This window comes from Balaenoptera acutorostrata, chromosome 18 (assembly GCF_949987535.1).
Source record: "Balaenoptera acutorostrata chromosome 18, mBalAcu1.1, whole genome shotgun sequence".
Classification (NCBI taxonomy): Eukaryota; Metazoa; Chordata; class Mammalia; order Artiodactyla; family Balaenopteridae; genus Balaenoptera; species Balaenoptera acutorostrata.
Genome location: NC_080081.1, coordinates 63042418 through 63070276, shown reverse-complemented (window position 1 = coordinate 63070276; position 27859 = coordinate 63042418). Strand labels below are relative to the sequence as shown.

The 27859-nt window shown below is 41.4% G+C and overlaps 1 protein-coding gene across 3 annotated transcripts in view; it reads left to right on the top strand.

Annotated features, from left to right (window-relative positions):
- Window positions 1–27859, top strand: part of KPNA3 (karyopherin subunit alpha 3) — a 175850-nt gene that overhangs the window by 36664 nt on the left and 111327 nt on the right. For 2 of the 3 annotated variants that reach the window (XM_028161743.2, XM_007193730.3), the window contains exon 4: window positions 7258–7353. The gene's annotated coding sequence lies outside the window, so the exon portion shown is untranslated. Of the gene's footprint in view, window positions 1–7163; window positions 7354–27859 lie in introns of those variants that run through there. The other variant, XM_007193731.2, reaches the window with a different exon arrangement.

Below are 27859 nucleotides of genomic sequence, written 5' to 3'. Positions count from 1 at the left end.
TAAAGTGGTGTACTTCTTATACCTGAGTGGACTCAAGAACATAATGCTGAATATTAATGTTTATAAACTAAACAACTAATTGACTTTATATTAATGAGCAGGTCTTGACCTTAGGCTACTGTCTCAACAGGAGCACAACGGACACATCAAGGTGTAGCATCCAGAGCCCTTCATCCAGGCATGCTCAGTAAGAGATCAGTATAATTTCAGGGAAACTGGGAAGGTTGTTACCCTCTAGAATCTTTTCTCATTCATTGTTTGCTACCTAAAATTCTACCTTCAGTATTTTTTTTTCCCAAAAGGTCTTGACTCCTGTTTATGCAAGTTTAATAAGAAAAAATGGTACATTGAAGTTTTTATCTAATAGTTATCTAGCACAACTGTTTATCATAGAAGGTCTTAAGGAATAAATATTACTGAGTTAACAAATTTGCAAGAGTGCCTGTTTATACCCTGGTGAATATGTCATATAATAATGGTCCCGTGGAGGATGGCTTATAAGAGATGAAGAGGCTCCAGAGTACTGAGAAATAGAGTTTGAGGGAGATTTAGGAGGTACTATCAATAAAAAGGTGAAGATGGGTAAGCTGAGGGCCTGAAAATTAATGTTACTCTATAAATTTTTTCCTAGTGACAATAGCAAAATTTTCTACTGCAGTACAGCTCTTCTAGATGTTATAGATGTCCAGGAAAAAGGAAAAGGAACTTCAGAGGTAGACTTTCCAAGCATGAGGAAACTCCCCACAGTACAGGAAGGGAGCAGGAAGGCACATGAAGAGGCAGTGACAGACCAAAAGCAGAAGCAATAGATAACTCAATTCTGCTAACTGCTGCCAAGGAGGAAAAACAACAACAACAAAAATCAATGATTAGTGGATATAATTTGGACAGATTGCAAAAGAGCACAAGATTTGGAGGCAGAGGCTTTGGGGGATTTTGGGTAAAGGATTTATTCTCTTGAATACCAAGTTAAAATAAGGATGATGATGATGATACAATACTTAGCTTATTGGGTTACATGGATTCAAATCACCATCCTAATTTTTCTCATCATCAGTTTCCAGTTTAGATATTGGAAACTCACTTTCCTTTGAAAAGTGTCCTTTTTCTTGGGATACCCTTTGCTGAAGTTTGTGTAGGACTCCTACTTGTTCCAGCCGCAGGGCTGGCTCTGTGGGTCAGGACGATGCAGACCACTGAGGATGCCCACCTTCCAGCAGAGGGCTAGAAGCATGTGACCAATAACTGGACACTGTTTTCATGTTATCTGATAAAAAATAGAAGGACACGTGATTGAGTAAATAAATGCGGGAGAGGAGACAAACTTCCCATGTAGAAATCCAGATAATCTATGTAGCTACTCCACCCTCAAGAATGTGGAACACGGACTTCCCTCGCGGTCCAGTGGTTAAGACTTCGCCTTCCAATGCAGGGGGTGTGGGTTCAACGCCTGGTCAGGGAGCTCAGATCCCACATGCCTCAATGGCCAAAACAAAAAAACATAAAACAGAAGCAATATTGTAACAAATTCAATAAAGACTTTAAAATGGTCCACATCAAAAACAAAAAACAATGTGGAACATCACTCCCCACTCCTAAGTGTGGGCTGTGCATAGGGACTTTCTTCCAAAGAGTACAGTATGGGAAGGAGGGGGGATAGGGAGAGTAACTTTATTGTGAAGACACCTGACAAACAGCACCTCAGCCAGATGACCAAGGACAACATCAGTAGTCAAAAATCATGCAGATAGTATGTACCCTTGATATGATGTGATGAAAATAGCATTTTGCATCTGTGATCTTATTCCCCCAAACACATAACCCCAGTCTAATTACAAGAAAAAATCAGACAAATCCCATTAGAGGGCCATTCTACAAAATACCTGACCAGTATTTCTCAGTACTTTCCAATGTCATCAAAAATCAGGAAAGTCTAAGAAACTGTTACAGCCAAGAGGAGCCAAAGGAGACACGATGACTAAATGTAATGTGGTATTCTAGACAGAATCCTGGAACAGAAAAAGGACATTAAGCAAAAACTAAGGACATATGAATAAAGTATAGATGTTAGTTAATAATAACCTACCAATATTGGTTCATTAAATGTAACAAATGTGCCACATAATGTGATATGTTAATCACAGGGCAAACCAGATGGGAGTTATATGAGAGGTCTGCACTGTGTTTGTAGTTTTTCTGTAAATCTGCCTAAAAAATAAAGATCATTTTAAAAGTTTAAAAACAGGGACTTCCCTGGTGGCGCAGTGGTTAAGAATCCACCTGCCAATGCAGGGGACACGGGTTCGAGCCCTGGTCCAGGAAGATCCCACATGGCACGGAGCAACTAAGCCCATGTGCCACAACTACTGAGCCTGCGCTCTAGAGCCCGCAAGCCACACCTACTGAGCCCATGTGCCACAACTACTGAAGCCTACACGCCTAGAGCCCATGCTCCGCAACAAGAGAAGCCACCGCAATGAGACGCCCACGCACCGCAAGGAAGAGTATCCCCTGCTCACCACGACTGGAGAAAGCCCGCGCGCAGCAACTAAGACCCAGCACAGCCAAAAATAAGTAATAAATAAATAAAATTTTAAAAAAAGAAAGAAGAGAAACAGAACAAGTCAAAAAGAGATGTCCCAGTACAATATACAATTAATTGACAAATAAATTATAGGGATTATAGTTCTGAAAGTTCAGTGGAGGGAGAGAGATCACTTCAGGCTAGACTTGCCAAGGAATATGTTATGGAAACAGTGGGACTTGAAATGTCTCTTAAAAGACTGACAAGCTTCTGCTATTCAGACTAGTTCTAAGTAATTTGATTCTTTTTAAGCAGAGTAATTAGGGGGAGTGAGGAGAAACAGAAAGTCTCATAAAGGAACTTTTGAAGCCGTCAACATTTACTCTAACCCCTTAGCATCAACTCCTCCCTAAATGGTATATGTGTCAGGATTTGCAGCGTTAATAATTGCAAGTAACTTGTATGTAAAGGATATGAGTAACTTACATTTCCGTTCCAAAAGCAGGGAATGCAGTTGTTGCATTAGAGCTGCTCTGCCACACTCACAGTATCTTGCTATTACCAACTAATGCCAAAAGAATGGTTTTGTAATAAAATGATAGATGTATTCTTAAAAAAAAAAAAGACAAGATGTTTATAAATATAAATTGAACCAATTTATTTTATGAGTAATTGTAATATCTTGATTAACTGATGAATTGTTCAAGTCCAAAGTAAGTAAATAAACTTTAATATTATTAATACTAGTGAGTAATATATAAGTACTGACTTTACTGTATAAATCTTAAGGTCAGGCTTTGAATGCAAAGGGAAGTTCCTTGTTTGTGTTCTTTCTTAAAAAAATTTTTTTTTATTTTAAAAAAAAAGTAAAAAACCCTTGGCCAAGCCTCTATCTAGATTTTCCATAAGCAGAAGAAGCAGAGCAGTAGCTACTTCTTCAAATAGCAATTAGTAATGAAGTAATTCAGGATAATGGAAAGAGACAACATATGAAGCCGCATGACGCTTGGCATATCTTTTGTTTTGTTTTTTGTTTTTTGGGGTTTTTTTTGGCATATCTTTGTACCTGCAGTGCCTAGCATAATATTCATCTCTCCTGGTTCAACCCTAATCTTTTTGACCCTTTCTTCTCAATCTCTTTTACTGCTTGCTCTTCCATCTGCTCAGTTAGGAATCAAAAGTGATATGGAAGAGATCTAGAGAACTATAAGAAAATCTGTGTAACATTCCAGCAATATCTTTGAAAATATAGAGAAAAATCAGTGGCTTGCTAGTAAAATACAACTTACCAAAATTGATCCCCAAAAAAGTAAGAAAATCTACACCCATCAAAACTCGTGGAAGAGATTAGAGGAGTGATTTCAATCTAACCTTTGAAAAAGCAGTGGGCCAGTAGATCTGGGTTCTATCTACTGTTTGATGCAGTGTTACTGCAGGTAGCCAGTGCTGAAACTGTTACTGTCCTGCAAAGAGATAAGGAGCTTATGCCAGAACATACATCAACATACTACTCGCCAAGAAAGTCTTGCTAAAAACAAACAACTGATTTTATTAATGGTGTTCTGAAATAACCCCTTTGAATTGGGTAAGTCAACCTGGGGGGTCCCAGGAAATATCAAAGAGAACCTCTGGAGCAAAATGAACGTTTTCGTATATTGGGATATATATTTTCAAATGAATGTAGGCATATTCATTTGAATATTAAATGTGTTAAGGCCTTGTTATATTCTATCTAAGCTGATGAGATTGGCATATACAGCAGTTTTGTACTTTGTATTGATGTTGTTATAGGTTGGGGGGTAAGGGTAGTTTTTAAGAACAACTTTCATCTAGCCACTCAGAATTAAGCAGTATTAGTATTTTGGGGTATATACTTTGAGAAAGTTTTCACATGTAAATGTACATGAGCCTACATGAGGCAGGGTTATTCTCCCCCAAATTAAATACTACACAAACTATTTTGCAGTCTGCTTTTTTCACTTAAAAATGTGAATGACCTCCCATAACAATTATAGATATACATTATTTATAATAATTGAATTATATTCTATTGGTTGGATGTATCATAATTTAAAAATCAGTTCCATGTCAGTAATTTGAATGTCTTGGTTTTTGTTTTTTTTTTTTTTTGGACCACACAGCTCTGCATGCAGGATCTTAGTTCCCCGAAACCAGGGATCGAATCTGTGCCCCCTGCAGTGGAAGCACAGAGTCTTAACCACTGAACCACCAGGGAAGTCCCTTAAACTTTTATATATTGTAAATAGCATAGTGGAGAACATCCATTATTACCATTCCAGTACCCCCCCCCTCCTCATTAACTCTTCTAGAACTGTTGCAATGGCTTCATAAATAATACCATTTTGTCTGGCACACAAAAAAATAGGCTGAGCTATAAACTGTACATTTAGTGACAAAGTTGATTTGCATTTTCATGCCTGCAGATCACGTTTTGAGTAGCACTGGTTTAACAAAAAGATAATTTATGTGTTGTTTAAACTACAGTTAACCCTTGAACAACATGGGTTTGAACTGCAAATAAGTTCGGGGTGCAGTTATAGGTGGATTTTTAAAAATAAATTCATACTGTATTACATGATTCAAGGTTGCTTGAATCTACGGATGCAGAACCGCAGATTTCAAATGACTGATGTGGGACTTGAGCAACCGCCGATTTCGGTAACCACAGTGGGTCCTGGAACTAATTCTCCCGAAGATTCCCAGGGATCAGGTATCCTTATTTCAGGACATAGGGAAAAAACCCCTAAAAATCTCTAAAACATGTATGAGGTTACCATAATCTTAAAATCCAATCAATATACTAACCCCCCCACCCCTGAAAAAAAAGAAGCTGGAAAGGAAGGAAAAGAAGACCTCTAGGCGCGGGAGACCTAGCAGGAAACAAGGCAGAGGTCGGGCTCTGTAGCAGATCGCATTCTAGAGGAGGGGGATTGGCTGTAACATGGAAACAAAACACTGACAAATGCTAAGAAGATAAAGTAGAGCAATGTGGTGGAGAGTTCCAGGGGTGGGGGAAATCTGCTTTAACTGCTGTAACAGACCTTTTTTTTTTTTTTTTTCTGCAAATCTACAGCCTTCTCTCTTTCCCTTGATCAATCCACAGCTTAGCACTTACCTCTCAGATTGTCACTGAGGCCCTTTTGTTATCGGAAAACTGGGTTTACCTCTTGGTGGGTGTTGAGCCAATAGACACAACCAAGCCAAAGAGCAGGAGAGGGAAGGATTTATTACTTGCAGCGAGGAAGGAGAACACTTTCCCAACACTGCCTCCCCAACCGCAAAATTGAGGAAGTTTTAAGCTAAGGGTACATGCATATTCACGAGGGAGCTTGAGCAGAGGAGAATTCAGCATAGAATTGGGGCAAAGGTTGACAGAGTCCAAGCTTTAGTTGATTGAATTCGGAAGGGTCAACATCATTCCATCCTCCACCTGCTTGGGGGCCTTAATTCTTGCAGAACTTAAAGATTTATTATTATGTATATTCCTTGAAGAACCAGGACCCTGCCCCAAGGCTGCACTATTGTTTCCTTATTTGTTCATCCCCTCCCTTAAGATCATTAATTACTGAGACCTGTTCAAGGGCAAGCATTGTGGCCAGGCTTAGATCACAAAATGGCTTAGGCCAAAATGGGCTCTGTTATGTCAAGAAAACCATTCCTGCTTCTCTTTTTCCGGGGACCCCCCCCTAACCTATCTGCCTACACTTTAGCAAAAGGACTGCTTTATCCCTCTTCCCATCACATGATAGTTGCTAAAAAAAGGTGCTGATTAAGTTGCACAAAGGGGGCTTCCCTGGTGGCGCAGTGGTTAAGAATCCGCCTGCCAATGCAGGGGTCATGGGTTTGAGCCCTGGTCCAGGAAGATCCCACATGCCACGGAGCAACTAAGCCCGGGTGCCACAACTACTGAGCCTGTGCTCTGGAGCCCGCGAGCCACAACTGCTGAAGCCTGTGCACCTAGAACCTGTGCTCCACAACACAAGAAGCCACTGCAATGAGAAGCCCGTGCACCGCAACGAAGAGTAGCCCTCGCTCACCACAACTAGAGAAAGCCCGCACGCAGCAATGAAGACCCAACGCAGCCATAAATAAATAAATAAATATATATTTTTAAAAAATTTGCACAAAGGCTCTCATCTGATTATAACACTGAAGCAGCCATTAGTGTCTCCCTTTACCAAGGAGGACACTGGTTCAATTTGCCCAGGGTCGTTGGACTAATAATAGAGTTGGGATGCTAACCTGGGTCTTTCCCACTCAGTAACTCCATCCAGGTCACTAGAAATGCTATTGATAGGAGGGGTAAATTGAAGGGCAATCCATAAACCATCAGTGATTTGGCTTTAACTAATATCTTTCCCTCCTTTTCTCTTTACCTCTCTTTCTCCACTCAAAGTTAATGGACAGCTTGGTTTTAACATGATTAAAGCAATTCTAGAACGAACAACCAAAAAGTAACAACTAGATTGAGGTTGCTTCCCAGAATAAGATTTTATTTGGATTAAATCCCAAATTCAGGCTGACCTGACGCTGTGGGTCAGCCCCAGGATATTTCCCAAAGAATAAACCAAGTTCCTGTCTATTTCCCACTCCTCACCAAGATGGCAAGTACTGGAGATGAGATGTCACAGACTTGGGGATCCAAAGCCTCCAACTCCTCCTCTCTTTGCCGGGGCTCTGAACCTCTGTGCATTCTCCCCCTTCCCCTTCAGGAAAAGACAAACAGCCTTTGTTGAAGATGTGCATGAAGTTGACACAACCCTTCAAGACTGCAGAGGAGACTCCTTGGACAATCTTCAGAACTGGAGGTAACTGCCCTAGGCTTTCTAAATCAGCTCATTCTCACCTCTATAATGGTATCACAGCTAGGGTGTAGTTTCCTAAGTGTCCGAGAGCTTAAGTACTTCCCAAGTTCTTTCAAGTGCAGTTGTCTCTGGGTGTGTGTTGACAGCTTTTCCACTCTCCTTATCCCAAGCCTGCCCCCAGCTTTAAAACCTTCCCTAGGAGATCAATGTATCCCTCTAAAAGCACTCCCTTCTTCAATTCTCAACTACAAGTCCTGCTTGGAAGGCCAAGATCAATCAATCACATGAATAGTATTGATTTCCTAAGTGCTTTCTTTAGTTTTTTTAAATTAGTTTTTGAATAGTTGATTTATGTACATTCTAATAATTGCAAAACAACAAAAAGTTATATAGTGAAATACAAGTCTCCTTTCTCTCTATACACCAATCTGTCACAGATTCAGAAAAGTTCTGCGCCCTCTTTTTTTTTTTTCTTTGTTTCTTTTACACAAATGGTAACATAATACTCTGTTTTTCACCTACTATGACTAGAGGATGGGTCCACATCCATTCAGGTAGATTTGTCTAAAGGTTTTTGTGGCTGGAAATCATTGCATTTTATGGATCGACTTGTTACCAAACAAAGTTCATGTCCCCAGGGCACAGTGAGGCCAAATAAACCAAAACATCTGAGTTTGGAGCAGAGAAAGGTTTATTTCAGGGCCAAGCAAGGAGAACAGGTGGCTCATGCTCAAAAACCCCAAACCTCCTGATGGTTTTGGGGGAAAAGTTTTTATAGGCAGAGTTTGGGGTGAGAGCTGCAAGGTGTATGACTTTCTTCTTTTTTCTTTTTGGTATTTATTTATTTGGCTGCATTGGGTCTTAGTTGTGGCATACGGGATGGATCTTCATTGCGGCACATGGATTTCTCTAGTTGTGGTGTGCAGGCTCTAGAGCGGATGGGCTCCGCAACTATGTGGAACATGGGCTCTAGAGCACGCGGGCTTAGTTGCCCGCAGCATGTGGGATCTTAGTTCCCCAACCAGGAATCGAACCCGCATTCCCTGCATTGGAAGGTGGATTCTTAAACACTGGACCACCAGGGAAGTCCCTGTATGCTTTTCTAATGATTGGCTAGTGGTGAGGCAACAGGCTGTGCTCCAGGAATTGTGCTCAGCATCAAGTTACCATCCTCCACCGGGATGGGGCCTTAGTTCCTGCAGGAGAACTCAAAGATATTGTTATATATATTCCTTGAGGAGGAACCAGGACCCTGCCCCAAGGCTGCACTATTGTTTCTTGACTGTTCCTCCCTTGTTTCTGCATCCCCTCCCTTCCCTGATTAGCAACTGTTTGAACCTGCCCTTTGGAACTCAGGCACAGATAGGATTTGTACCTGGGAGCCCAACAGGGTCCTGCTTGGTTTCAGACTAGGAAACTGAGGTCAGGGACTCTTCCCAAACCTGACTTCATATATTGCACTGTCCTGCAGTAGATTTGTGGGTGATACCTTAAGGGCAAAAATGTTTGATTAGAAACCATAAAATCAATTTTTTGATTATAAGAGGCTCAAGGAGATAGCTCTGGTGAAGGAATATGCTCTCCTTGTATTTGACATGAAACTTCATTAGGCTAAGTGTCAGGGTCCCCTCGTCCCCCTGCCCTACCTCCTTATAGTTTTGGAGGCTATAGGTACTTATGCCCAAGGGAAAGGGCCAGGTGGGGAATTAAATGTGTTCCACCAAAGGAGAGATTTGTCTCACTCTTACCTGTATCAAAGTGATCATGGTTTTCAATTTTATTTTATTTTATTTTTAATTTTTTTGGCTGCGCAGGGCATGTGGGATCTTAGTTCCGCCCCCAACCAGGGGTTAAACCCGTGCGCCCTGCCATGGAAGCTCAATGTCTTAACCACTGGACCACCAGGGAAGTCCCCATCATTGTTTTCAATTATCATGAATTTCCTTTAAGCTATTGACCTTTGTGTTCCCTGTGGAGAAGCTGAGGCAGTCAAAAGATTGGGGAAAAGTGGGGTGGAATGAAGATGTGAGGGGGAGGGCTCCCTGCTAGTTCTGACGTGAAATAGGATGGAAAAGGGGGGAGAAGTGGATGTTAGGTGCAGGCAGATTCCAGGTAGGGTGGCTAGCCACCCCCCTCCTCCACAGGTACTGCCACGCCTCCACTTTAAGGCAGCCCATTCAACCTCACCTGTCCGCTCTGAAGCTGCCCTACCTCCCCTAAACACCCAGGTGAAGTGGAGGGGGGTGGTCTCCCCTGGAGTGGTGTTTCCCAGGAATGAAGCCACTTCTCTAACCCTGCCTAAGGGGATGCTCTGGTTTTCTAATGTCTGAGATGGCCTGAGTGTTACCCTGAAGATCAGAAACACCAGGCTGCATGCTCCCCACTCCGGTCCAGGTAAGATTGGGCCATATTGTTGCCCTCCATCCAGTAAAATGTACCTGGAAAAACCTTGTCAGATTGTTTATGATTTACTTTAAGATAAATCAGCATGGGGAGTGGGGTATGTATTTGTGTGCTGGTTTTGATTTATCCCCTAGGGATGGTTAGTTACTATCTTTATTTTTTTATTTATTTATTTTTTTGGCTGTGTTGGGTCTTTGTTGCTGTGCGCGGACTTCCTCTATTTGCAGCGAGCAGGGGCTATTCTTCATTGTGGTGCACAGTCTTCTCATCGTTGTGGCTTCTAGTGTTGCAGAGCATGGGCTCTAAGCGCGCGGGCTTCAGTAGTTGTGGCTCGTGGGCTCTAGAATGCAGGCTCAGTAGTTGTGGTGCACGGGCTTAGTTGCTCCGCAGCATGTGGGATCTTCCTGGAGCAGGGATCGAACCCATGTCCCCTACATTGGCAGGCGGATTCTTAACCACTGCGCCACCAGGGAAGCCCCAGTTACTATCTTTAATCTAGTGATCATTTTACTTGACCTATCAGCAGCATTTAAGGCAGTTGCTCATTCCATCCTCCTTGGAACAGTTTCAGAACAATATGTTCTCCACAGTTTCTGGCCGCCTTCCAGGACAATCTTTCTCATCCTCCTTTGCTAGTTCCTCCTCTTCCCCCAGACCTTAAAGTACCCAAGGATCAATCCTGGAACTTTGTCTCCATTCTGTCTCCTCTCTTTTGTTGTGTCAAGGGTTTAAGTGCCATCTCTCCACTGATGACTCCCAAATTTATCTACCCAGGCAGGACCTCACCTCTGAACTTGAAACCCTTCTATCTAATTGCCCAATTGACAGCTCCAATATCTCACTGGTCTGTCAAAACCAACAGGATTTGTCCCTCAAAACCTGCTTCTCTCATTTTCTTCCCCATTTTGGTAAATGGCAACACCACTCTAAAAGTTTTGGTTTTGGCCCAAAACCCCCCAGACAAATAAAAACAGAATAACACAACCCTGGAGAGTTGTCCTTGACTCCTGTCTTTCACACCTCCCGTCTTACTCAGCTTAAAAACCACAGTCCTTAAAATGGCCCATGAGGCTAACAATTGTGTGTGTGACTGAATTTAGTCCCGTTTCCAGACTTGGTGAAATAATGGGGCAGGGTGAGCTTACATTCCCCACAGACCTCTAATTTTTGGAGGCTACAAATGTTTGCCAAAAGTGTCTAATAACTGAAAGACTGGATGGGCTAAGATCAGTCACAGTAGCCTTATTTCCTTGCAATTAATTTCTTTTTTTTTTAAGAAATTTATTTATTTATTATTTATTTATTCTTGGCTGCGTTGGGTCTTCGTTGCTGCGCGCAGGCTTTCTCTAGTTGTGGCAAGTGGTGGCTTCTCTTGTTGTGGAGCACGGGCTCTAGGCGTGCAGGTTTCAGTAGTTGTGGCACGTGGGCTCAGTAGTTGTGGCTCGCAGGCTCTAAAGCACAGGCTCAGTAGTTGTGGCACTTGGGCTTAGTTGCTCCTTGGCATGTGGGATCTTCCCGGACCAAGGATAGAACTCGTGTCCCCTGAATTGGCAGGTGGATTTTTAACCACTGTGCCACCAGGGATGTCCTGCAATTCATTTCTTTCTTTCTTTCTTTTTTTAAAAAATTAATTAATTAATTTGGTTGCACCGGGTCTTAGTTGTGGCACGTGGGCTTAGTTGCTCCGCGGCATGTGGGATCTTCCTGGACCAGGGCTCGAACCCGTGCCCTCTGCATTGGCAGGCAGATTCTTTATCCACTGCGCCACCAGGGAAGTCCTGTAATTCATTTCTTAAACAGCTATTTACTAAGCAGCTACTCTGTGCCAGACCCTGTTCTAGATGCCAGGGATACAGCTCTGAACAAAATAGACAAAAGTCTCTGCCCTTTTGGACTGTCCATTCTAGTGAGTAAATGGATGGTAGACAAAATATCAACAAGTAAGTTACATAGTATTGTGCTGGGAGAAAGCTCAGGCAGGGGAGAGGGGTGAAGAATATTGGAGAGGGCAGGGGGTCTGTGTTCTGTGTTGGATGAGGTGTTCAGGATGTGCTCACTGAGCAGGCAACATTTGAATAAAGGCCTGAAGGACACAAGGAGTGAGCAGAGGTGTTTGGAGGAGTGCGTGACAGGCATGGGGAACAGCAAAGGCAATGACGTGACCCTCAGCAGGAGTTGCCTGCTCTGTTCCTTTTAGTGGCACAGTGAGCAAGGACGAGAGCGTGCTCGGAGCGAAGTCAATGAGGGCAGTAGGAGGAGATGAAGCAGAAGCGGGGCCAGTCTGTCTCTGGCCACTGAAAAGGCCTACTCACATGGCAATCCCAGGAGCAAGAAATACCCCTGGCACCCAGAATGTGGTCCCTCAATTCAATTGTGGTCACTAAAGGGAACCAGGGCTTCTGTGGATAATCACTGATTCCAGAGCTAGGGCAAGAAATGAGCATTTTGTCATACTAGAAAGCAAGGAAGCTTTCAGAGATGGCTGTGTTATGTACCAAAGACTCAAGTCAGGAGCCAATGTAAAGAGACTCTCAGTGTTCAAAGATGGAATAATTTGAACATCTCCAATGGATTGAAATTCATCAAATATATTAAAATCCATGAGTTTATCATTATACCAGAAAAAAAACCTCCTCATAGGTCACCTTTACAGGTTGCTAGGGAACCAACTCATCACTCTAAAAACTAGTTTAAAAAGGGAAAGAATTGAGCATTTGTCTTGTCTTTTCTATATGAACTGTATCTCAGGATAGCTGAATTGTTGTTAAGGAAAAGTTCTTGTTTCAGAAGCTTTCCAGCTCTCAGATGAAGGAAGAATTGCAGAATTAGAATACCATAATTTTCTAATCCCTAATGAAATAATAGATCTAAACAATGATCATCAATGGCTACTTTTTTTTTTTTTATTAATTAATTTATTTATTTATTTATGGCTGTGTTGGGTCTTCGTTTCTGTGCGAGGGCTTTCTCTAGTTGCGGCAAGCGGGGTCCACTCTTCATCGCGGTGCACGGGCCTCTCATTATCGCGGCCTCTCTTGTTGCGGAGCACAGGCTCCAGACGCGCAGGCTCAGTAGTTGTGGCTCACGGGCCCAGTTGCTCCGCGGCATGTGGGATCTTCCCAGACCAGGGCTCGAACCCGTGTCCCCTGCATTGGCAGGCAGACTCTCAACCACTGCGCCACCAGGGAAGCCCAATGGCTACTTTTTTAATGTAGATTTATTTATTTATTTATTTAGTTGCACCAGGTCTTAGTTGCAGCAGGCATGCTCCTTAGTTGCAGCTCGTGGGCTCCTTAGTTGTGGCATGCATGTGGGATCTAGTTCCCTGACCAGGGATCAAACCCGGGCCCCCTGCATTGGGAGCACGGAGTCTTAACCACTGCACCACCAGGGAAGTCCCATCAATGGCTATTAAAAACTATCAGGGGAAAAGCTTATGGGGTACTTTTAAATGAATGGACCAAGCTGGCAATGCCTGAATTCACTAATCAATCCTAGCATCACAGAAGAGGAGACAATCAGACATCATGTGATGCAGTTGGAGGTTCACAGCACCAGCTATGAAGTATCCTTGTCACAAAATGGAACCTGAACTAATCAAGATCTAACCAATACCTTTCAGGAAATACAGGGCTTGGGGAAACATGTTGAATGATGCCACAGGGATGCAGTCAGGAAAATGCAGAATGTGGGAAACTGTAGAACAGATAATCCAGTTTCTCCAACAAATAAATTAAAAGGAAAAAAGGCAGGGGACCCTGTAAGTTAAAAAAGATGAAGAAGATATATTAACTGCAATGTATGGACCATAATTTTAAAAAACTGTTAATAAATAATGAGAAATTTGGAATGTTTGAACACTGACTATTTGATAATATTAAGACTTTTTTAAGGTATGATAATGACATTATGGTTATGTTTTTTTTAAGAGTCCTTATCTTTTGGAGACACAATACTAAAATATGTATGGATGAAATGATGTGAAATCTGGGACTAATTTCAAAATAATCCAGTTAAGTGGAGGGAAATAGTATTTCCACATGTTAATAATTGTTGAGGCTTGGCAATTGTCCATTACACTATTTTCTCTGTTTTGTATTGTTTGAAATGTTCCATAATACAAAGTATATTGAAAGGGGGCGGGGTGGGGGACCATGTACAGAGGAGTCATAAAGAAAGACTTTCCATGACAAATGGGAATAATAATCCCTATTTTCTAACTGCAGGGCCAACAAATAAGTCATTTTTCAGTATAGTTTCTCCTTTAGTAACAAGTAACTTAGAGTAGGCCCTAAAGAACTATTTCAGAGAAGATTCGCTTCCTTTTGTGGACGAAAGGGCTTAAAAGTCAGTCCTTTTGTTTTGGAATGTGATTAGTTGCAGTGTGGGTAGAATTTTCAGGTACCTCAGCAATAACAGGGCCAACGCTTGGCTGGAGGATGAAACCAGGAAAGAGGCATGGAGTGCTCTGCACCACCCTCCTACTGCCCCTCTCAATTCTTCCTGCTGCTTTTGTACTGCTCTGCCACTCCCAGGAGCAGGGCTACTTTGTAAGGCTGGGCAGGCTGTGCACTGTACAACTCCAGGGAACTACAGAGCCTGTGTAAATGATGCCCTCTGCACTTCTGCAGCATGGCAGCTTCTGGCAGGAGCCTGGTCACCTCATGTCATCTCTGAGTTTAGACTCCTTAGTCCTAACTAGGGCTATTTCCTCAGGACCCTGCCTTTAGTTTCTGCTAAGGTCAATGGGTAATAATGGCGTAAATCATTTTAGCTCTTTAAAATTGGTGTTTCTCTGGTATTTCTACGAAAATCTTTTTTCCAGTGACAAAATCCCCATGCGTATTCATCAGGATAAGCTGACAAACAACTCCCAGATCTCAGTAATTTAACAAAGTTAAGGTTTATTTCTTGCTTCTATCACAGTCCAATATAGTGGTAGGAGAGAAAGGGGATCTGGCCTCTTGCTCTTTCAAGCTCCATCCATCCAGGGCCTCTGTCATCATCTCCAAAAAGTCCTTCACTGGGTCTGCAGCAAGGGAAGAAAGAGCATGAAAAGGCTTCTCCATCTGAATGGCCTCTGACCGGAGGCCACACATACAACCTTCACTCACATTCCATCAGCGAGAACAAGTTGAGGAGCAGAGTGCCAAGGAGGCAATGCTGATGTTTGGGAATAACCAGCTAGTCTGAGCCACACCATGTGCGGTAGCAATGCCTTACTGCAGTTAAATTAGGAAGCCTGTACTACAGAATACTGTATAGTCCCAGGCCCCTCAGAGAGGTGAGGGAGACGGAGATTTCTGGTGGGACACCTTCCTGATGCTTTTAAAACTTCATGTAGCTACATTCCTTAAGCCACCTGCCAGGTGGTAATTGCTTTCAGAACAGGAAAATTTGGAAGAGGAATTATTCAGTTATATCCCTTTTACTAGCTGGAGGCCCAGGAGGTTTTAATTTGAGAGAGGGAATCCATGATGTGCTTCAAAGATTTGGTGATTCGCTGGAGACCATAAATAAAGCCTGTGTTTGCAGGGTTTTTTGGGGGGTTTGGGGGGAAGGACCGTAGTTTGGCACATAGAAGGCATTCGTTAAATATTCCTTCTAAAAACTCAAAGAGGGTTCTGTATTACTCAGTGTTCTCCAGAGAAACAGAACCATTAGGATGTATAGATATAGAAATTTATTTTAAGGAACTGGCTTACACAAGTCCAGAACCTTCAGGGTGAGCTGGCAGGCTAGAGACCCAGGAAGAGTTGATACCATAGTTCAAGTCCAAAGGCTGTTGGGCTGGAGAATTCCTTCATGCTCAGGGGAGGTCACTTTTGTTCTATTCAGGCCTTCAGCTGATTGGATGAGACCCACCCACATTACAGAGGCAATCTGCTTTACTCAAAGTCCACTTATTTAAATATTAATCTCATCCAGAAACACCTTCATAGAAACATCCAGAATAATGTTTGACCACATATCTGGGCGCTATGACTCAGCCAAGTTTAGGCATAAAATTAACCATCACAGGGTCCTTGAACCAAACAAAGGGTAGAGGTCAGGAACTACGGTTCTAAGAAATTTCCACCATTCTCCTTCCTTCCCTCTGGTCAGGCTTCAGTGCTCACCCCAGGTTCTGTGCCTGGCCCTAGAATAGGTTACTTATTTTGGCGGCATGTAGAAAATCCACCTAACAATTCCCTTCTAGCAGCTTCCTCCTATTCCACATTAAAAGAATTGGCTCAGGAATTCCCAATTAAGCTTTAGGAAATGTTAAATAATGTTAAAGAAAGCATTACTTGGGATTTCCCTGGCTAGTCCAGTGGTTAAGCCTCCGTGCTTCCACTGCAGGGGGCTACAGGTTCCATCCCTGGATGGGGAACTAAGATCCCGCATGCCACGTGGCCCGGCCAAAAACTAAAATTAAAAAAAGAAAAGAAAACATTACTTTTCTCTTGGAAAAAAAAAAAGTTTTGACAAAACCTCCAGAAATGTTGCTTAAGGAAAACACTTTAGCTTTCCCACCCTGTATATGTCAATGATAGTATAATTGGCTATTTTATATATCTTTAACGCTTATATCTTACATCCCTGCTTCTAGTTAGTCATTGGTTGAATAAATCCTCCAGCAAAATGAAGTACCTCAAAATCACAGATTATTTTTTATTCCTTTGCAATTCTCTACAGTGTTGAAAATGCTACTGGCACAGGCAAGAACACCAATTAACGGGTGGTGTCGTCACGTTCTGTTTTATTTGACTCCACTCATGTTAAACCACCAGCTAGCCCTGGTATTAAAAATAGCCCAGATTTATCTTTCAGGATTATCACCCAACTTTGTGGCTATTTCTTACCATAGGTAAAGTCTGGTGATTTAATGCAGATATTTTCTCCCAGCCTTCTCAACCTAACTTAAATTTCATCTGAAAGAGTCCAGTAGGTTCTGTCTGCAGGAAAAGGGCTCTTTCTGCCCCTGATTCTGCAATGGCCCCTACTTGTGCTGTAATGCAGTATGGCTGAGACCTCTGTTCCTTGACCTGGGAAAGAAAGGATGTTCTGTTTCGTAAAGTACTGAGGGACCTAGATGGGTCAGCACTGCTCTATTAATATAAAATGAGATTATTCACCAGCTGTTGTTTCACTGCTTTCAGCAGAGCCGCTGAAACAGTTACAAAATTGCAAAGGGTTCCAGATGGGAGCGGCCATTGTTCAAAATCCAGACAACCCAGTGGGCACGTCAGGTAACGGACTTTGTGCCTGACCGGTGCAGAAATTCAGTAATACATCAAGGGTTTTGCATGATGGGTCTGTGCCATTGGGAAACCACAGCACCCTTCTTTTCCTTCCCACTGGCTTCTTTTTCCCCATTATTTCCCCCTTTTTCTTGTATGACCATAGATCTCCCTAAAAATCTGTTTGAGAGGAGTTACTAGATAAAGTTAAAGTAAAAACAAATCCAGTTAAGGAGATAGTAAATGTTGTTTTGACATAAACTTTGTCTTTTAGAGCCCACAATACGACCTACTATGTGTTTGATTTTCATACACTTATAGAACATCATCCAGGATGGGAGGGAGAATGCCAGGGAAAGGGATCTATCTGGAGCAGCGCACTCCTCAAGCTTAATGTGCACACGAAATACGTGGCCGTCCTGCGAAAATGCAGATTCTGATTCAGTAGGTCTGGAGAGGGACCTGAGAATCTACATTTCTGAAAAGCAGTCAGGGGATGGACAGCTCTTTGAGTGGCAAGGGTCTTGATTCAGTGTTTTTCCCATTCACATTTTGCAGCACATCTTGCCCAAGATTTAGAAAATACAACCCAAACAGATGATCAAGGTGGCAAAATTGTTCTCCTTAAAACTAAATTCTTGGGACTTCCCGGGTGGCGCAATGGTTAAGAATCCGCCTCCCAATGCAGGGGACACGGGTTCGATCCCTGGTCCAGGAAGATCCCACATGTCCGCGGAGCAACTAAGCCCGTGCACCACAACTGCTGAGCCTGTGTGCCATGATTACTGAAGCCCGCGTGCCTAGAGCCTGTGTGCTGCAGCAAGAGAAGCCACCACAATGAGAAGCCTGCACACTGCAATGAAGAGTAGCCCCCGCTCGCCACAACTAGAGAAAGTCCCGTGCAGCAACGAAGACCCAACACAGCCAAAAATAAATAAATAAACAAAATTTTTTAAAAACTGAATTCCTTAATAAATACTTCGTTACAGAAATACATGTGAGAATAGAGCATCATACAGTATCCATTTTTAAAAAAAAGGTTCTCCTCCCCTTTCTACTGATGGATCATTCAACCTTGATCGCCACTTTTGTTGATTTTCTACTGAAGTGTAAGTACAGGATACCTATTCTCTATTTGGATACAGTTTACTAACCTAAAACTACCTTTCCCACGACATAATGTGTTTTTTGAGAATGAATTTCCTAGACGGCATCTTGGTCGTGTGACAGGAAAGGTCAGAATCTGGCTCTGCCAATTAGGAACAGAGAGACTTTGGACAAATTGCTTAACCTCTCTGATCCTTAGTTTCTGCACCTAAAAGAATAAGTGAGGAGGGGAATTAAAAAATTAAAAAGAACATTTTTTAAATGGGAAAATAGGACTATCTACCTCACAGGATTATTGTAAGCTTTAAAACCAGATAAGGTACTCAAATTACTTACTCCATTACATGAAGTAAGTACATAAGCCACGTGAAGTGTTCCATAAACTGAGCTTCAAAACAAAACCCTGAAATTTACATTTAGAATTGCTAAAATGTTTTCCTGTAAACCATTTTGGAAGGAAATCTTTCCAAAACATTTCTCACCCCCTACCTTGTGTACGGTGTGTTCTGAATCTAATTTAGCTCTTTCCTCATGACTCAGGGTCCTTGTTGTGAACATGAGTGACTGCACTGTCCTGGAACACAGGCATGACCTCAGTCAGGGCGATGATGATCTTGGTCTTTCTAACATCCACCCTCCTGCCCCTTCCCCGACTAGCACTCCCTCAGCCCTCTGTTCATACTTCCACAATAGCTGTTACCACACAGAGGCCAAAATTATGTTTACCCAGTTTTTTGGCCTCAGACCGCCTTTCTTGGGGCAGAGGCCAGGTCCTCAGTAAATGCTACTGAATGAAGATCTCCCCAGGCTCCACTTAAAGGGTTGGGTGTCAGGAACTCAGAAGCGCGGCTTGTGTTCATTCATTCGGACACTTTAAAACGCCTCCATGTTCTCAGCCAAGTGCTAAAAGCACTGCTCTATTTTATCTTTTAAAGATAGCCAAAGACAGAAATTACATTTCTCCTTAGAATCTTGTAATGGTTTTTAATTATTGCAGGGCCAAGAAGTTATTTATCCTTCTGGTAAATTTTAAACCCATTCTGTCTTTTTCGTTCTTTGTTCTTCTTTCACTGACAGTAAGGTCATTGAAGCCAGGCAGCCCTGGATTCAAACATGGATCTACAATGTGGTAGTTGTTTGACTCTGGGCACGTCACTTCAAGACTCTGCTGCTCAGTTTCTAAATCTGTACGATGGGGTAACAACAGTCTGCAGAATAGCTGTGTATATGGAGATGGCAGTAAAGGCATTTCCAGAAGTCCTCTTAGGGAGGCGTTTTAACATCTTCTGCTTTGATAATCCCACTAGGGTTAGGGGCAGGGGTGGGACTCTAAAGATCCTCCCTGAGTAATACTAGATGGCTGTGAACTAGACTTCCAGGGAGCATGGCCTGTTAACAGTCAGGCATTTTACTTTGCAGAGCACAGAAGTGAGCAGGATACCAAGCTGCTTTGTATGACCAAGACTAGTGGATCACTTCTCTACAACCATTCTCTCCCCACACTTTGTCCTTGCTGCCAGAACCCACTTTCCAACTCTAGAGGCTAAAAACACCAATTAGTTACTACAAGCCTGTAACCCAACCCTGGTGGATGAGTTTAAAGATAAATCTTCTGAGATATTTCTGGGAAACATTTTCCTTTCTGATTTAGGGTTGGAGGTAGGGGACATGAAGAGAAATGCTCCTCTTTCTATCTTTAGATGTAGTTATCTGCAGATATAATTCCTGGAGCTATGGCAGCCATCTTGTGACCATGAGGGACAACTCTGAGGATTAAAAATCTACCTGCTGTGGATGGCAAAGGGAAAAGGCAGAAAGCACCTGGGTTGGGTGGTTGATGACATTGTTGTGCCTCTGAATTAACCAAACCTGGAAATGATACCTCCAGCAATAATAAACCTTATTGTTTAAGCTATATTTAAGCTATATTTATATTACATATTCTGTTACCTGTTACTTTATTATACATTCAGCATAAAATTGAGGCGGCTGAGCCTTGGAGGTGGGAGAAAAAGGAGGAGACCTACTAGTAGCACAGCAGAAGAGGTGGTCAGAGAAAAGCCACTTCTGTTGAGGATTTTGACTTCTATTGGATGTGCAGTGTAGAACTCTGTTCCACTCCTTTAGGGAGGCATCAGTAAATTTCACATTGCTTGCGAATACTTTTGGTGCTAATGGATTGTATGAGGGACTTGAAGAAGGGTTGAAATCTACATCAAGAATGGTGCTTGATGGGGAATTCCCTGGCGGTCCAGGGGTTAGGACTTGGCACTTTCATTGCTGGGGCCCTGGGTTTGAGGGAACTAGGATCCTGCAGGCCCAGCAGTATGGCCAAAAAAAAAAAAAAAAAAGTGCCTGATGAAAACAGAGACACACCTGTGAATAGCAGTACTTCTAGGTTATGTAAGGATTAGAAATCCTATCTGTCAAACATCTAGAATGATGCCTAGAATTTAGGACGTATGCAATAAGTTATAGATGCTATTATTACCTTATATTACCTGTATTTTTTTTTTTTTTTTTTTTTGGTCTCGCCTCGTGTCTTGTGGGATCTTAGTTCCCCGACCAGGGATTGAACCCAGGCCCTCAACAGTGAAAGCAGGAGTCCTAACCACTGGACCACCAGGGAATTCCCACCAGTATTATTATCTCAGCTCCTGATTTGCATACAGAAAGGAGGCAGAAATTAGATGCTCATGGGTGGGGCTGTGCTTGGGGGAAGACCCAGTAGTAGGCTTTGAGAAGAAGCTCTGTGACAAAGGCTGTATGAAGACAAAAAGGAGCCAAGCATTGCTGGCAGGAGCCCTGGCAGATGGGCAGGGAACTCCAGCAGAGCTATTGTGACCCTACAGATGGGGCAAAAGGCTGGATCCAGAGGCTGGAGGGAGAGGGAAATGGGGAGTTATTGCTGAAAGGGTATAAAGTTTCAGTTATGCAAGATGAAGAAGTTTGGGAGACCTGTTCACAGCAAGGGCGTATAACACTACTGTACTGTAAACTTAAAAATGGTTAAGATGGTAAATTTCATGTTATGTGTTTCTTACTACAGTTAAAAAAATGGGGAGGATCCCAGTTACTAGAACTAAGGTCTACAGTCAGAACAGGCTCAACAGAAGCCTGAGAATTGTTTGGACAGAGGCTTCCTGAATTTCCCCTGATTAGAAAATTACTGGAGATAGCCTCATCCACCAGAGGGCAGACAGCAGAAGCAAGAAGAACTACAATTCTGCAGCCTGTGGAAGGAAAACCACATTCACAAAAACATAGACAAAATGAAAAGGCAGAGAACTTTGTACCAGATGAAGGAACAAGATAAACCCCCAGAAAAAACAACTAACTGAAGTGGATATAGGCAACCTTCCAGAAAAAGAATTCAGAATAATTATAGTGAAGATGATCCAGGACCTCAGAATGTAGGCAAAGCTCGAGAAGATGCAAGAAATGTTTAACAAAGACCTAGAAGAATTAAAGAACAAACACCTAGAAGAATAAAAGAACAAACAAACAGAGATGAAGAATACAATAACTGAAATGAAAAATACACTAGAAGGAATCAATAGCAGAATAACTGAAGCAGAAGAATGGATAAGTGACCTGGAAGACAGAATGGTGGAATTCATTGCCACGGAACAGAATTTAAAAAAAAGAATGAAAAGAAATGAAGACAGCCTTAGAGACCTCTGGGACAACATTAAACACAACAACATTCGCATTATAGGGGTCCCAGAAGGAGAAGAGAGAGAGAAAGGACCCGAGAAAATATTTGAAGAATTATAGTTGAAAACTTCCTTAACATGGGAAAGGAAATAGCCACCCAAGTCCAGGAAGTGCAGAGAGTCCCAGGCAGGATAAACCCAAGGAGAAACACGCCGAGACACATGGTAATCAAATTGACAAAAATTAAAGACAAAGAAAAATTACTGAAAGCAACAAGGGAAAAAAGACAAATACAAGGGAACTCCCATAAGGTTAACAGCTGACTCCTCAGCAGAAACTCTACAGGCCAGAATGGAGTGGCACAATATATTTAAAGTGATGAAAGGGAAGAACCTACAACCAAGATTACTCTTCCCAGCAAGGATCTCATTCAGATTTGATGGAGAAATCAAAAGCTTTACAGACAAGCAAAAGCTAAGAGAATTCAGCACCACCAAACCAGCTCTACAACAAATGCTAAAGGAACTTCTCTAAGTGGGAAACACAAAAGAAGAAAAGGACCTACAAAAACAAACCCATAACAATTAAGAAAATGGTCATAGGAACATACATATCAATAATTACCTTAAATGTGAATGGATTAAATGCTCCAACCAAAAGACACAGGCTCGCTGAATGAATACAAAAACAAGACCCATCTATATGCTATCTACAGGAGACCCACTTCAGATCTAGGGACACATACAGACTGAAAGTGAGGGGATGGAAAAAGATATTCCATGCAAATAGAAATCAAAAGAAAGCTGAAGTAGCAATACTCATATCAGAAAAAATAGACTTTAAAATAAAGAATGTTACAAGAGACAAGGAAGGACACTACATAATGATCAAGGGATCAATCCAAGAAGAAGATATAACAATTATAAATATATATGCACCCAACATAGGAGCACCTCAATACATAAAGCAACTGCTAACAACTGTAAAAGAGGAAATCGACAGTAACACAATAATAGTGGGGGACTTTAACACCTCACTTACACCAGTGGACAGATCATCCAGACAGAAAATTAATAAGGAAACACAAGCTTTAAATGACACCATAGATCAGATAGATTTAATGGATATTTATAGGACATTCTATCCAGAAACAGCAGATTACACTTTCCTCTCAAGTGCACATGGAACATTCTCCAGGTTAGATCACATCTTGGGTCACAAATCAAGCCTCAGTAAATTTAAGAAAATTGAAAGCATATCAAGCACCTTTTCTGACCACAATGCTGTGAGATGAGAAATCAATTACAGGGAAAAAAATGTAAAAACCACAAACACATGGAGGCTAAACAATATGTTACTAAATAAGCAAGAGATCACTGAAGAAATCAAAGAGGAAATCAAAAAATACCTAGAGACAAATTACAATGAAAACACGACGATCCAAAAGCTATGGAATGCAGCACAAGCAGTTCTAAGAGGGAAGTTTATAGCAATACAAGCCTACCTCAAGAAACAAGAAAAATCTCAAATAAACAATCTAACCTTACACCTAAAGGAACTAGAGAAAGAAGAACAAACAAAACCCACAGTTAGCAGAAGGAAAGAAATCATAAAGATCAGAGCAGAAATAAATGAAATAGAAACAAAGAAAACAATAGCAAAGATCAATAAAACTAAAAACTGGTTCTTTGAGAAGATGAACAAAATTGATAAACCATTAGCCAGACTCACCAAGAAAAAGAGGGAGAGGACTCAAATCAATAAAATTAGAAATGAAAAAGGAGAAGTTACAACAGACACCACAGAAATACAAAGCATCATTAGAGACTACTACAAGCAACTCTATGCCAATAAAATGGACAACCTGGAAGAAATGGACAACTTCTTAGAAAGGTATAACCTTCCAAGACCGAACCAGGAAGAAGTAGAAAATATGAACAGACCAATCACAAGTAATGAAATCAAAACTGTGATTAAAAATCTTCCAAAAAAAAAAAAAATCTTCCAACAAACAAAAGTCCAGGACCAGATGGCTTCACAGGTGAATTCTATCAAACATTTAAAGAAGAGCTAACACCTCTCCTTCTCAAACTCTTCCAAAAAATTGCAGAGGAAGGAACACTCCCAAACTAATTCTGTGAGGCCACCATCACCCTGATACCAAAACCAGACAAAGATAGTACAAAATAAGAAAATTACAGACCAATATCACTGATGAATATAGATGCAAAAATCCTCAACAAAATACTAGCAAACAGAATCCAACAACACATTAAAAGGGTCATACACCATGATCAAGTGGGATTTATACCAGGGATGTAAGGATTCTTCAGTATATGCAAATCAATCAATGTGATGCACCATATTAACAAATTGAAGAATAAAAACCATATGATCATCTCAATAGATGCAGAAAAAGCTTTTGACAAAATTCAACACCCATTTAGGATAAAAAGTCTCCAGAAAGTGGGCATAGAGGGAACCTACCTCAACATAATAAAGGCCATATGTGACAAACCCACAGCAAACATCATTCTCAATGGTGAAAAACTGAAAGCATTTCCTCTAAGATCAGGAACAAGACAAGTATGTCCACTCTTGCCACTATTATTCAACATAGTATTGGAAGTCCTGGCCATGGCAATCAGAGAAGAAAAAGAAATAAAAGGAATACAAATTGGAAAAGAAGAAGTAAAACTGTCATTGTTTGCAGATGACATGGTACTATACACAGAGAATCCTAAAGATGTCACCAGAAAACTGCTAGAGCTAATCAATGAATGTGGTTAAGTTTCAGGATACAAAATTAATGCACAGAAATCTCTTGCATTCCTATACACTAACAGCGAAAGGTCAGAAAGAGAAATAAAGGAAACAAACCCATTCACTATTGCAACAAAAAGAATAAAATACCTAGGAATAAACCTACCTAAGGAGGTAAAAGACCTGTATTCAGAAAACTTTAGGACACTGATGAAAGAAATCAAAGATGACAAAAACAGATGGAGAGATATACCATGTTCGTGGATTGGAAGAATCAATATTGTGAAAATGACTATACTACCCAAGGCAATCTACAGATTCAATGCAATCCCTATCAAATTACCAATGGCATTTTTTACAGAACTAGAACAAAAAAATCTTAGAATTTGTGTGGAGACACAAAAGACTCCGAATAGCCAAAGCAGTCTTGAGGGAAAAAAACGGAGCTGGAGGAATCAGACTCCCTGACTTCAGACTATGCTACAAAGCTACAGTAATCAAGACAGTATAGTACTGGCACAAAAACAGAAATATAGATCAATGGAACAGGATAGAAAGCCCAGAGATAAACCCACGCACCTATGGTCAGTTAATCTATGACAAAGGAGGCAAGGATATACAATGGAGAAAAAAGACAGTCTCTTCAATAAGTGGTGCCAGGAAAACTGGACAGCTACATGTAAAAGAATGAAATTAGAACACTCCCTAACACCACACACAAAAATAAACTCAAGAAGGATTCGAGACCTAAATGTAAGACCGGACACTATAAAACTCTTAGAGGAAAACATAGGAAGAACACTCTGACATAAATCACAGCAAGATCTTTTTTGATCCACCTCCTAGAGTAATGGAAATAAAAACAAAAATAAACAAATGGGACCTAATGAAACTTAAAAGCTTTTGCACAGCAAAGGCAACTACAAACAAGATGAAAAGACAACCCTCAAATGGGAGAAAATATTTGCAGATGAATCAGTGAACAAAGGATTAATCTCCAAAATATATAAACAGATCGTGCAGCTCAATATTAAAGAAACAAACAACCCAATCCAAAAATGGGCAGAAGACCTAAATAGACATTTCTCCAAAGAAGACATACAGATGGCCAAGAAGCACATGAAAAGCTGCTCAACATCTCTAATTATTAGAGAAATGCAAATCAAAACTACAATGAGGTATCATCTCACACTGGTTAGAATGGGCATCATGAGAAAATCTACAAGAAAAGGGAACCCTCTTGCACTGTTTGTGGGAATGTCAATTGATACAGCCACTATGGAGAACAGTATGGAGGGTTCCTTAAAAAACTAAAAATAGAATTACCATATGACCCAGCAATCCCACTACTGGGCATATACCCAGAGAAAACCATAATTCAAAAAGACGCATGCACCCCAATGTTCATTGCAGCACTATTTACAATAGCCACGTCATGGAAGCAACGTAAATGCCCGTTGACAGACGAATGGATAAAGAAGATGTGGTACATATATACAATGGAATATTACTCAGCCATAAAAAGGAACGAAATTGGGTCATTTGTAGAGATGTGGATGGATCTGGAGACTGTCATAGAGAGTGAAGTAAGTCAGAAAGAGAAAAACAAATAGCGTATATTAACACATATATGTGGAACCACATAGAAAAATGATACAGATGAACCGGTTTGCAGGGCAGAAATAGAGACACAGATGTAGAGAACAAATGTATGGACACCAAATGGGGAAAGTGGCAGGACAGGGGTGGTGGTGGTGGGATGAATTGGGAGACTGGGATTGACATATATACACTAATATGTATAAAATAGATAACTAATAAGAACCTGATGTATAAAAAATAAATAAAATTCAAAAATTCAAAAAAAAAATAAAGAAAATTACTGGTTCCAGAGCTCAAGTTGAGGCTTACCCTCAACCTGCCATGTAGAAGTCAAGCTGCTTCAAGAGTGGTATAATACTTTAAGACTCCGTGCTTCCACTGTAGGGGATGTGGGTTCCATTGCTGGTCTAGGAACTAGGTTCCCGTGTGCTGTGTGATGAGGCCAAAAAAATAAGAATAAAAAAGAAAGAGTGGTATAATACTGTGTGTGTACGTGTGTGTGGGTATGTATACATTATAAAATTTCCTCATCTCTGTGCTTGTATGTGTGCAAGTATGTATCTCCTTACCTTACCTAACCTCTCAGAAGGGCCTTGGGTGTCAACCTAATTTATCCTGACGTCTATGAGGAGCCTTCAAAGCAAGAGACTTGCTTTGGTCAATGGGGTGTGAAAGGACATAGCACAGACACCATTTGAACTGAGGCTTTAAGGGCTATTGTGTATGTTTCCACCTATTTTCTTGCTCTTTGCTGTTCTGGCACCGGAGTGGCTTGTCTCAAATAAGAGCTACTCCTGCAGCCTTGGTCCCAAAATGTGAAAACACATGGAGCAGAAGCACAGCCTTCACCGATATGGCGGCAGACATGATAGCAGAATAAGGAGCACTGGTTGTTGCAAGCCACTGGGAGTCAGGGAGTCATTTGTTAGTTTGCTAAAGCTGACTAATACATCTGGAGAATCACCTATTGCGAACACACAGAAGCAGGAAAAATAATAAATCGTTGTTTTAAGCCACTGCATTTTAGGATCCTTGTAAGGCAAAAATAGATAACTGGAGCATCCTGTAAAGAAGTGATGCCAGATTAATCCCAGGCAGGGTAGAAAGAGAGAAGATAAATCTAAGAAATATTAAAAGGGTGTATTTGAACTCTTTCAATCACTAATGATAGAACTCAAGCAAAAAAATGGAATCTATTGGCTAAAGGCATTGAAAATGATTGAGGACTCAAATGATGTCACAAGGTTGTTTCTCTCCATCTCTTGACTCTACCTTCCCTTGGTTGGGTTGGTACCCTGGACTCAGAACAGTGGATTCCAGCAACCTTGGGTACAGCATCTCCAGGCTCATGTCTTTGAAGGTTCAAATTCAGTTTTCTACTGAGCTGCTTTTCTGGTCTTGCCCACAAAAGCCTGAGATCCACTCTGAATAGACTGGCTGAGGTCATAGCCCACCCCTGAGACAACCCCTATGGCTGGCGGGAGATAGCAGTGGCTGCAGAAGAGGATATGTATTGGTTATTGGGTCTTTCTTTTTTTTCTTTTCTTTTTTTTCCTTTTTTGGCCGCATTGCAAGGCTTGTGGGATCTTAGCTTCCCGACCAGGGATTGAACCCGGGCCCTCAGCAGTGAGAGCACAGAGTCCTAACCACTGGACCACCAGGGAATTCCCAGTTATGGGTCTTTCTGTTGAAACTCAACCAGGTTTTTTGAAAGGAAAAGTTATACAGTTATATAACTTAAAAAAAAAAAAGAG